This window comes from Oryctolagus cuniculus, chromosome 6 (genome assembly GCF_051225735.1).
Source record: "Oryctolagus cuniculus isolate XC-2025 breed Fujian yellow rabbit chromosome 6, ASM5122573v1, whole genome shotgun sequence".
Lineage (NCBI taxonomy): Eukaryota > Metazoa > Chordata > Mammalia > Lagomorpha > Leporidae > Oryctolagus > Oryctolagus cuniculus.
This window is the reverse complement of record NC_142872.1, coordinates 23,435,473-23,447,614: the sequence shown is the minus strand read 5'-3', so window position 1 is coordinate 23,447,614 and position 12,142 is coordinate 23,435,473. Positions and strand designations below refer to the sequence as shown.

Sequence of the window (12,142 nt, the reverse complement as noted above, 5' to 3'; positions counted from 1 at the left end):
TCCTAGTAACAATAAGTTGTCAGCTGCTCTTTAGGCCCTGCCGGTTGGCTTGGGCTTTGCTCGTTCTAGGAAGCTTCTGCGCGAGGGCTTCGCATAAATCTCCCTCCGTCGGGGAGCATTTACAATGGCAAATTTCAGAGCAAAGCTGTAACAAAAACCATAAATAAAACTCGAGGAGGAATGGAAGGGTTGAGTAGCATCGGAGGAATTCTGCACAAGAACAGCGAGTGATTCGGTTGCCAAGAGACTGCCTTCGGCACGGGGTCTGCTGGGAAAGAGAGACCATCCATCTTTATCCGGCCCTGGCTCTGGGAGGCTGGGCTGCGAGAAGCCACGGAGCCGTGAGCAGTGCTCCGTGGCTGGGACTGTGGAGATGGAGCGTAGCCCCCTGGCAGGGTGGCCGGTTCAGGCTCAGGAGTGGAACTTGACCAGGGCCTCTGTGTGCCTTGCGAGTGGGCAGGTGCTACTTCCTCGGTGACAGCTCAGTCCTAGAAAACACCAGAGACCCATGCCTCGTTCTTCAGTGCAGGAAACCAAGGCCAAGTGGTTTGCGACTTGTCCAAGTCCTAGTGTGAGCTGTGGCCAGGGGCTGAGGGGCGGCAGGGGCTCCCTGTCCTGGGTCCTTCCGCCACGACCCCTTCCTCCCCATCTGTGTCTGCCTCTGTCACACAGACACCGACTCTGCTCCATGCCAGGCCCTGGGCTGGGCGCTGGGAATGCACAAGCCACGTCAACGTGCCCCTCTCAAGAGATCTCATTTGGGCTGGCTGGCACCGCAGCTCACTAGGCTAATCCTCCGCCTGCGGCGCTGGCACACCGGGTTCTAGTCCCGGTTGGGGCACCGGATTCTGTCCCGGTTGCCCCTCTTCCAGGCCAGCTCTCTGCTGTGGCCAGGGAGTGCAGTGGAGGATGGCCCAGGTGCTTGGGCCCTGCACCCTCATGGGAGACTAGGAGAAGCACCTGGTTCCTGGCTTTGGATCGGCGCAGCACGCTGGTCATAGTGGCCATTTGGGGATGAACCAACGGAAAGGAAGACCTTTCTCTCTGTCTCTCTGTCTCTCTCACTGTCTAACTCTGCCTGTCAAAAAAAAAAAAAAAAAAAAAAAAAGAGATCTCTCTTGGGCCACCCTGGGTTATGCCCCGTGCCTTCTACTGGGGAGCCATGCACCCAGAAGGTGGGGTGCTGGACAGAGCACTTGTTGAGTGCCCCCTGTGTTCCAGGGGCGCAGTAGATTATAACATGTGCCTGTGCTGGGTGTGAGAGGCCAATTCCAAGGGTGGCCCAGCAGGGGCAAGCTGGGCAGGTGAGGAGGACCGGTAGCTTGCAGGTGCAGGGGCAGAGTGAGCAAAGGCCCCATTGGTGCCTGTAAGGGAGCTGTGTAGACCTGGTCAGTACAGCACACAGCAGGTGGGCCACTCCTCTCAGTGGCTCCAGGCAGTAGACACCAGTCTGGGGACTTCTGGGGGTGAGGTGGGGGGAGGGGCGGTGCAGCTTCCCTCTCTTCCTGCTCTTGCCCTTCGTCCTCCCTCCTCTGGGCTGTGCCCAGGCCCCACCTTCCTCCTCTGCATTCCTTGGATCCCCAAACCCAGTTTCCTGTTTCTTAGGATTTATTTTTATGTGTTTGAAAGGCAGTTATAGAGAGAGTGGGAAAGGGAGAAGGAGAGCGAGAGAGGGAGAGATATCTTCCATCTACTGATTGACCCCTCAAATGGCTGCAACAGCCAGGGCCGGGCCAAGCTGAAGGCAGGAGCCTGGGTGGGTGGCAGGGGCCCAAGCACTTGGGCCATCTTCTGCTGCTTTCCCAGGCACATGAGCAGAGAGCTGGATTGGAAGTGGAGCAGCCAGGACCCAAACCGGTGCTCACAGAGGGTGTTGGCATGGTGAACGGTGGTCCAACCCACCGTGCCACCACGCCAGAACCCTTGCTTGTTTTTTTTTTAAGCTGAATCTGGCTACCCTTCCCTAAAAGGCTTACTGATTGACTATCAAAATTCAGTGGCTTCTAGGTTTGTGGGGCATGGCTATTTTAGGAACTGGACTGGAAGCGTGAAGTGTGGCAGAGGTCAGGAGCCTGGGCTCTGGGTAGGCTGCTCGAGTCTGAAGCCCATCTCCCTCATTTATCAACTACGTGGCCATGTGCAGGTGACTCAGATTTCCCAGCTGGGAAGTGGGAGTGGTGAGTGCAGCATCAGCAAGGTCAGTCCTGGGAAGCCCCAGCACAGTGCTCAGCACAGTGGCAGCCACCGTTGTTGCTGTCCTTACTGCCCCTCCCGGGTCCACCCAGGTGCTCAGTGGCCGTCCCTAGGGAGTCCCTCTGCTCCCTCGCTTCCTCCAGAACGGCCTCCCCGCTGAGCGGCCTCTGCCTTGGCTGCCTCCCATGAGTGTGTTTCCCAGGGCCAGGCTGGCTTTGCTCGGGTCCTTCAGGCCTGCACCCCTGCCTGGGGTCAGCCCTGCCTCTACCCCGTGTGTCTTAGTCCCTGCGCACACATGCGGCTGGGCAGCAATTCCTTCGATGGACCGCATTGTGGGACATAGATCACTGCAGATGGGAGTCAGGTTTTACAAAATATTTTAGGAGGTAGATAAATTAGATCATGAAAAGTGCAGAAGGGACATCAGTTATGCAGGAGCCAGAAGAATGATTATAAAGTGAGCTGGCCACACTTAACTGTGGCCATTAAAACAGAAAACATCCCTCGCTCCCTGCTTCGGAAGTGCCGGCTGGCCGGGGCTGCAGGCTCGCCCAGGGGACACTGCAGGTCCAGGCCAGCCTGCTTTGCTCCCAGGAAGCATCGTGAATGCGGGCTGGGCCTGCTGGGCAGGGAAGAATGCTGGAGGCTCTGGAGCAGAGGGGACCAGCAGAGGGGCCAGTTCGGGGTGACTTCTCCGGTTTCTCTAGCCCAGGACAGAACGCTGCAGGCCTGCCCCTCATGGGCGAGTGGTTAGAGACACGGTGACTTCAGCGTGGACTTGCCTCCAAGACCCCCTGGCCTGGATGCTGCTGGTGACCGTGGGCCTCTGGGAGAAGGGGCAGGTCCCTGGGACCCTGTAAACAAGTCGTCTGTGTTTCCTTCCTCCAGAAAAGCTTAGCAGAGCTGGCTGGTCCCCCCTGCAGGGGACTTCTGGCTCTGTGGTCTTGTGTGTGTGCACACAGGCAGGTAGGGGAGGGTGCTGAGCACCGCGGTGGGAGAGATCCGGGGCTTGGATGCGTGTGGGAAGGCGATACCCTCCCTGCTCAGCTTCCGCTGCTTTGTGATGGAGGCAGATGGCAACCCGGCTCTTCCTCCCTCTCCTAGGAGTGTGATGGCCTGACGCCCAGCATGCTTTGGGCTTCTGGGATTGGCCTCGGGAGTGCCCATAGCTGAGAACTGGGGCCGCTGGCTGTTGTTTCTGAGTGACACAGAGATGTGGCTCGGGTCCTGTTGGCTGTCATGTGTCAAAAGAACACCGAGCCACTCTCCAGACTCCAGCTGGGGTTATCATGAGAGCATGACATACGATGCTGCTCCAGCTCCCGGGCTTTGACATTGGAGAGTGCTTGAAGACGTTCTTCGCGATCCCACGTTGGTAGAGCGCAGGGAAGTATTCCTATTGGCTCAGCCGTGTCATGTGCCTGCCCCTGTCCAATCACCGAGGGCAGTGAGGGCTACGGCTGGACCCTCTCAGGTTGCAGGTCTTCTTCTGGCCATGTGGGGTTACTGGATGTGATGAGGCAAATGGCAGCTCCACTTGCTACCCTGTGACCTCAGATGGCCAAGAGTGACTTCTTGCAGGAGGGCCACGTTTCCTGGAAGGGGGATTACTGTGGTTGCAAGAGTGTAGGAGACCAGGGCATTTTCCCAGGAGCAGCAGAGTAGTGACTATAAAATACGTCTTTGCTGATTGGCTAGAAGCGATAGTGTCTGATGTAAATACAGACTTTTTATTTTTTTAAGGATTTTGTTTATTTATTTATTTGAAAAGCAGAGTGACAGAGAAGAGGAGGTACACAGAGAGATCTTCTATCACCTGGTTCACTCATCAAATGTTCGCAAAAGCTGGGGCTGGGCCAGGCCAAAGGCAGGAGCTGGGAACTCCTCCCGGTCTCCTGCGTGAGTGGCAGGAACCCGAGTGCTTAGCCCATCCCCTGCTGCTTCCTGGGCGCGTAGGCAGGAGGGTGGATCAAGCACGGAGTGGCTGGACCCAGGCAGTCTGACATGGGCTGTGTGTATCCGGTAGCACCTGCCTCCATGGGGTTTGGGTTCCTGGGTAGCATTTCCTTGGAGTCTCGTTGCCGTGTTTCTCTGCTGTTGTGGGTCACCGGTTTGTGGCCTTTGCACTTTTGTCGTAGCTGTTGCTGGTGTCTGAGGGAAGCAGTGGGGATGCGGCTGGGGCTGGCTGTGCCGTCGTCGGCTGCCTTTAGTGCGTCCTGTTTGGAATAATCCCAGCTGAACCCCTGGGAAACCAACGTGTAAATCCAAGAAAAATGCTCTCCCCTTCATCAGGTTTCTTGTATTATGAATGGTTGCTGAGCATTTTGTGTGATGGCTGTAATTAACAATTAAAGCCAGTATCAAAAGCTTCAGATAATCAGGGTGTAACACACATTAGAAGGTACAGAGCAAACCCCTGAAGGGTCGTCTGCTGCACCATAGGAATTGCCAGACTGGCTGGGCAGCTGAGCCAGGGGCTGAGCGTGCCGGTTGGACGGGTGCATGCGTGCCCTTGGCAAGCCACACGGGTGAGCAGAGTGCCGGCAGTGCGCCACCACCTCGCCGAGCCTGGGTTCAGCTTCTGTAATTTGCCCAACATCACAGCAAGTGGGATTTTAAACGGGGCCTGTGGGCTGGTGGTGTCCCATGGTGGCCCTGCTCGTGGGTCCTCCCCTCCTATCCATGGATGCAAGAAGTGACCTCTCCTTCTTGTGAACTGGGAGGGAGCCCCTGACCCTTTGTCCTGTGTCCTGGCTGCATGCACCCTCATTCCTGCTGCTGGACTGGGCCTTGCTGGAGGAGCTGTGGGCAGGAAGATGAGGGCCTGGGCCAGAGTCCTTGCTTTGGAACAAAGGGAGTCGGTTCTGGGAGCGCCAAGGCCTCGCTGAGGCTGATTCTGGAAACGTTCCAGGGACGTGCGGAGCGAGCTTTGCTCAGACGTGGATGGCCTGAGGCACGCTCTCCCTGTCTATCTCACTTGCTTCTGCTGTTCTCCCAGGACACTGGCTCAGACACAGTGCCGTAAGGGGAACTGGCGGGACCGTGTGCTTGCCACAGGCCCGCAAGCCCAGGGCACTTCCCCGGGAGCTCCTTGGGGCACGAGGCCCAGACGAGGCCCCTTCGCTGGGGTCGAGTGGAGCTGGGTGCATTTTGCTGCTGCAGGGCGAGATCACGCTGCCTCAGCCATGATGGCTGTTCTGCTTCCCCTGGAAATGAATACCCGGATATTAAAATGCTGGGCTCTGGCGTTCGGGCCCGAGGGGACGGCTCCTTTCTGTAGTGACTAAGGGCTGCGGTGGCCTGTTCCCCAGGTCGCCCGACTTCCTGTGATCTATCTGCACACTGAGCAGGTTGCTGCAGGTGCCTGGCGACAGGCAGGACCCAGCGCTGATCTTTAGGGCACCACCTCTGGTGGGCAGATGTGGAGGACCCCAGGAAGCTGGGACACCCCACGGGAGAGTCCCAGTCCCCACTGAGCTGTGGGTACCCCAGTTTTCTTAGCATTCACTGTGGGTGTCGGGGAAGCTGGTCTGTTTATCAGAGCATCAAAAATTCAGTGTGTGCGGGGTGCAGGTGCCGTGGCACGGCGGGTGAAGCCGCCACCCGGAACGACCGCCTCCCTGTCAGAGGGCCTGGGACCTGCATCCACTTCCGATCCAGCTTCCTGCCTGGGAGGCGGCACATGATGACCCAAGTGCTCGAGTTCCTGCCTCCCGTGTGGGAGACCCAGACGGAGTGCCCGGCTCTTGATTTTGGCCTGACCCAGTGGACGGAAGATGACTCTCTCTGCCTTTCAAGTCGATAAGCAAAACAAAAAGGTAAACAGCAACAAACATGAAAATATATGAAACTCAGCTGGAGACTCCTGATGTGAGTGGCTGAACTGGAAACAGTCCCACGTGTGTGGGAGGAGACATCCCCGTGACTGTTCCTTGCCATTCGTTTCTAACAGTGAGAAAATGGAAATAACCTGAAGCTTCCTGGATCTTAGCTCAGCAGTGCAAGGCCACGCTGGGACCTGGCATGAGGCGTTCAGCTCCCGCAGCCGTGCACGCATGCGGTGCGCTGAGAGAGCCTCAACTTTACCATCAGGTGGAAAAAGCGAAGTGGCAGGATAATTAGTGTCACACACCATCAGTGTTAGAAACTCCCCGTGCATACTCACTTCATTTCTCCTTGTCCGTGAGAAATCAGAGCGGACTGAGAACAGTGACGGTCTCGGGAGGGGGTTGGGATGCAGACAGTCCCCAGTCCCATTTTGTCCCCCGCTTCTCCCTCCCCACGCTCGGTCGTGGCACCTCCCGTGCGGGTTCAGACTTCAGATCTGTCTCCAGTAACCACACAGTTTTCCATTTCCCTCTCCCGTTTCTTCCTCTCCGTTCTGCAAGCCATCTCTGTTTGCCTGGGAAGTCTGGTCTTTGGAGAGAGCTACAATCATAATGTCACCAGGGAGGAGTCAGAGTGTGTGCGTGTGTGTGTGTGTGATTTTCTGTATGTATGTGTGACTGTATGTGTTGTGCATACATGTGTCAGCGATCATGTATGTGTGCAAGTATGTGTATGTGTGTGAGCATGCAGGTGTGTGTTTATGTGCACGTGTGATTATGTACACATTTGTGAGCATGTGTGTGTGGTTGTGTATGTGTGTGAGCATGTGTGTATGTGTGTGTGATTGTGTGTGTGTGCACATGCACGCACACGTGCCGGTGTTTGTGTGCTTCTGAGTGGATAGGGGCTTCTGAGGCAGTGAGGGGTCTAGTGACCCTGCTAGGGGTCATCAGGCAGCAGGAGCTGGGCCACTCTTTCAAGGTCAAGGCTGAAAAGCCAGGTCAGGGGCACCATTTGAACTCCCAGGTGTCTTTGGGGAAATCCTTGATAGTAAGTCACCCAGAAGAGCTCTGTCCTTGGGCCTGGGGTGCTGGGTGCTGGGGTGCTGGGGGCCGGGGTGCTGGGTGCTGGGGGCTCAGGTGCTGGGGGCTGGGGTCCTGGGGGCTGGGGTGCTGGGGGCTGGGGTGCTGGGGGCCGGAGTGCTGGGGTGCTGGGTGCTGGGGGTCGGGGTGCTGGGGGCTGGGGTCCTGGGGGCTGGGGTGCTGGGGGTCAGGGTGCTGGAGTGCTGGGGGCTGGGGGCTGGGGTGCTGGAGGCCGGGGTGCTGGGGGGCCAGGGTCCTGGGTGCTGGGGTGCTGGGGGCTGGGGTGCTGGGGTGCTGGGGGCTGGGGGGCTGGGGGCTGGGGTGCTGGGTGATGGGGTGCTGGGTGCTGGGGTGCTGGGGGCCGGGGTGCTGGGTGCTGGGGTGCTGGGGGCCGGGGTGCTGGGGGCGGGGTCCTGGGGGCTGGGGTACTGGAGGCTGGGGTGCTGGGTGCTGGGGTGCTGGGGGCTGGGGTACTGGAGGCTGGGGTGCTGGAGGCCTGGGGTGCTGGGGGCCGGGGTGCTGGGGGCTGGGGTACCGGATTCTGAGATGCTGGAGGCTGGCTGGCTTTACCACTCTGCTTCCCTCTCTGGAAAAGATTTTTCAGCAGCCCGCAGACCATTTTGTAATCTGAACACAGAAGGCTTCTAGAACTTTCTGGAGGTACGTTCTCTGTGTGGCTGGGTTGCGAGGGCCTCCTGTGGGCTGGCAGGGGGGAGCTGCGTCCATCCGGCTCACAGGCCTGTTTTACACAGAGGCAGAGTGCAGAGCGCTGCGGCCCCGACACCTGGTCTCGCGCCCACGCCTGTCATGTGCCATGAAGTGATCATCCGATGTCACACCGCAGAGGGTCACAGTCCAGTCTACTCTTAGACAATCAAGTGCAACTCAGTGCCTGAATCTCATGTTGGGCTGTGTTTCCTGGGGCCAAGTATTGTAGAATTGAGAGCGGAAATGTGTAGGCAGGCCAAAATGAGCCGACAAAAGAATGGCGGGCACCCGGAACTGCAAAGAGGGGCCCGCTGACCCCCGCTCTGACGGGTACCCGGGAAGGCTATCAGCAGGGAGACACCTGCCAAGCTTTCGCAGCCCTGGGCGGAGAACCATCCTGTCTGATTGTTTGGAGGAAATACTCAGCCCTTTCTCGCGTCCACCCTGCAGTCTCCTGGTGCCTCCTGTTGGCTGGCCTGGGGGCGCAGGGGAAGGAGGCCGGTGCCGCAGGGGTCTGGGGTGGTCTCCGGGGTGGAGAGAGCAGTGGAGCAGTGTGGGGGTGGGGGCCGTGGCGCGGCTGATGTTTTCCCACCTGAGCTGCCTCTGCGATCGATCATCCGTCTCCCAGCCTCTGCCACGTGGGAAACATCGCTTCATCCTTGCCTCGTGGTGTGCGATTAAGGCGACGTTTTCATTTTATAAGCTGAAATCAGTTTTCTTCAAGTCTGTATGGGAAAACTCACAAATAACACTTAATAACACGAGGATACTTTAAAAAGTTTGTGGGAAAATGGAATTATAAGAAAAGTTTGTTTTGGTGCAAAAAATTTGTAAGCTGTGCACAGGAGAGAGTCTCCAGATGTGCTTGGAAAATGCATACCACGAAGAACGCTACGCATGGATTTCAAAGTGTTTTTGCACCAAAAAACTTACCTTTTAATCCCCTTCCTTCTTTTCTTTCTGTTCCTCTTTTTTCCTTTTCTTCTTTATAAATAATCAGTTTATTTAAGAGAGGCAGTTTGTTCCCGTCCACTGGTTCACTCCCCCAAATGTCCATGCTGCCTGGGGCTGGGCGAGACCAAAGCTGGGGGCAGGGAGCCAACCCCTGTGGCACGCCAGCTGCCTTCCAGGGTTCCTATTAGCACGAAGCTGGAGTCAGGAGCAGCTGGGTTCTGAACCCAGGCACTCTCATACGGGCCGCGGGCGCCTTAACTGTTAGGCCAAACACTCACCACTTAATTTCATTTTCCAGGAATTTCTTGAAGTGCATTCCTGTTAATTATACATTGGAGAAAATTAAACTTTTTTCCCATTTAACATCGGATAATAATTTCACAGTAATAAAAATAATAGCGACCGTTTGTTTTGTGGTTTCCATCTATGCTACCATCATGAGTGTTTTGCAGGCACTGGTGTTTCATTTCTGTTAATTAGTTACACAAGAAGTAGCACGCCTTACCAACAGACAAATTATGTGCTGTTTGCTGGGGACTGAGTCATCATTAACACCCAGACTCCAGTGGGGCTGTGAGGTTCAACATCTGAGACACGGAAGCTGCTTTTGTGGCCCTGTGTTCTGCATTTTTGTATTTTGCACTAAAAAGCCCAAATGGCTTATTTTTATAGTGTTTGCAGTGACGTGGTAGGAGGAATGGCTGCACGCTGTTATTTGCAAGCACTAAACCACAGATGACACTTGGCTGCAGTGGGCAGTGTCTGTCCCCAGAAAATATAAAGCCAGAGTAGATAGAATTGTCACTGTGTTTCCTCCTTTAAACTAAAAACACCCAGATGCACTGAGGTGATTTCTGATCAGATGGACACAGCTTCCTTGTCTGCCACAAATCCTCCTGGGATGATTCTGCAGAGTTACTATTTTTTTTACAGTTTTTATTTATTAATTTGTTTCATATATATATATTACAGTTTTCATTAATCTGTTTCATATATAAATTTAAAGATATATTTATTTGTTTGAAAGTCATAGTTACAAGGAGAGAGGGAGACACAGAAAGAGAGGTCTTCTGTCTTCTGGCTCACTCCCCAGATGGCCTCATCAGCCACAGCTGGGCCAGGCTGAAGCCAGGAGCCAGGAGCTGCATCCAGGTCTCTCACATGGGTGGCAGGGGCCCAAGCCCTTGGGCCATCTTCTGCTGCTTTTCCTAGGCCATTAGCAGGGAGCTAGATTGGAAGTGGAGCAGCGGGGACTTGAACTGGCGCCCATATGGGATGCTGGCCCTGCAGGCGGTGGCCTTACCCGCTACAACATGTCCCTAGCCCCTCATCTGTTATATTTTAACAACAGTGTTTCTCATGCTTTCTGACTAATAACCTGTCGTAAATATACATTTAAAAATGTGTGACTAAGAAACAGAATATACAGAAGAAGCAGAGTGGTTCATTCCGCTAGGACTGCCAGCACTTGGTGAGCAGAGCTCCACGCTTATTTCAGAGCTGCTTTGTTAGCAGCTTACCTGATCTCCACAAACTCTCCTACTTGTGCTGCATGCTCTGGCTCAGAAAAGTGTTATTTGTTTGTTTATTCTAAAGGAAGAGTATCAGAGAGGGAGAGAGGGGGAGAGAGAGAGAGAGCAAATTCCGTTTGCTAGTTCACTCCCCAAATAGCTACCACAGCCAGAGGTAGGCCAGGCCGTAGACGGGAGCCAGGAACAGCCCCCATCTGGGTCTCTCACAGGGCTTCAGGGGCCAGTGTACTTGGCCCACCCTCTGCGGCCATCCCGGGGCATCAGGGTGCTGGACTGGGAGCCGAGTGGCCAGGGCTGGTACTGGTGCTCCAGCCTGGGTTGCCAGCCTGGAAGCGGTGGCTCCGCCTATCACGCTCTCCTTATGCACATTAAGGGGATAGTAACGCTTTTAGAATGAGAGTGGAGGGGTGGGTGCTTGGTGCCCTTGTTCGGATGCTGCTTGAGACCTTTCCGCCCCACGCTGGGGTGCCTGGGCTAGTGCTGGGTCTGCTCCTGATTCCCGCTTCCTGCGTGTGCAGACCCTGGGAGAGCAGGGATAGCTCAAGTGCTTGGGTGTCTGCCACCCACACGGGAGACCTGGATGGAGTTCCAGGCTTCTGGCTTTGGCCTAACTTGCTGTGGCTGTTGTGGTTATTTGGGGTGGGAGATCTTCCTCTGTCTCTCCGCCTGTTAAATGAGTAAAGGGGGTGGGTGAGTAACTGAGATGCTTGTAATGAATGGGAAGCCCTGTGGCCATGCATAACCCTGCAGAGGGTGTGAGGGTGGCTCCTTTGTTCTGCCTTTGTTGCCACGGTGGCCACAGCAGCACTGGGCAGGGGTGGGGCTTCAGGGCTGGGGGAGGCATGGGGTGAGGGGGTCCACACCTGTGCACAGTCTGCAGCGGGGAGGGAGAGGAGCCCCTCAGGTTTACCAGGACTGGAGCGCGGCACTGCCTGTTCTCTCCTTCTGGATCATTCCAGAGGATGCCTGCTGTTGAGTGCATTTCCTGTCTCTAGGCAGGAAAGAAGCCCCCAGGGTCAGCTGGGCCAGGGGTCTGCTGAGGCTGGGGCTGGGTGAGCCATATTTCCCTCTGGACTCCAGAAGTGATTTCCACTCTGAGTGTACCTGGGTGTATGCAGGTATGTGTGGGTCCATCGTGGATTTACAAAGCAGCACCAGCGGAGCCTTCTTTGAAGCCGGAAGCTGTGGTCACCCGGGCAGGCAGGAGGTGAGGGGCACTGAAGTCCCTGCCATGGGCCCCATGTCCCGTATGGAGCAGCGACAGTTTTCCCCCCAGCAGTGCCTCTGATCCACACGACAGACCTGACAGTCCCACACACAGGGGAGCGTGGCTGTCTGTGGAGCTCATGGGACCCCCGCCCCAGAGCTGACTTCTGGCATTGAAATTCCTCCCAGAGCCTTTTTAAATCCAAGCTTTGTTCTCTCTTCCCCTTTCCCATAATAGAAAACTTGCTGTTATAGCGGGAAAGTTCAGGGTAACTTTTCTGCAGCCCTGCACCTGTGTGTGGGACCCTGCCCAGCCGCTGAGCTGCAGGGGCAGTGCTTTGGGGGCAGCCCACGAGCAGCTTACATGCAACAAGCCCGTCACTAGCACGCCTACTGCGGTGCCCTCAGGTTTTCCGGCTCAGAGGTTGCTTGCAGGTGGTGGGGAGAACGCCGTTCCTCTTCCTCCTGCTGCTCAGGCTATGAGCTCCAAGGGACTTTGTGGGTTCAGAGCCCTCTGAGAACTAGGGGGAGGGTGGCTTCTCTCTGCAGAAGGTCGCTGCGCAGCACACCGGGTGTTGGCGGCAGCTCCAAGGTCACAGACTCGTGGGCGGTGGATGGTGTCCTTGATCTTGGGCGGCA

The 12,142-nt window shown here is 56.1% G+C and overlaps 1 long non-coding RNA gene across 6 annotated transcripts in view; it reads left to right on the top strand.

Moving 5' to 3' along the window:
- LOC149126052 (uncharacterized) overlaps positions 1-12,142 on the top strand; it is a 237,920-nt gene that overhangs the window by 108,437 nt on the left and 117,341 nt on the right. The window lies entirely within an intron of this gene.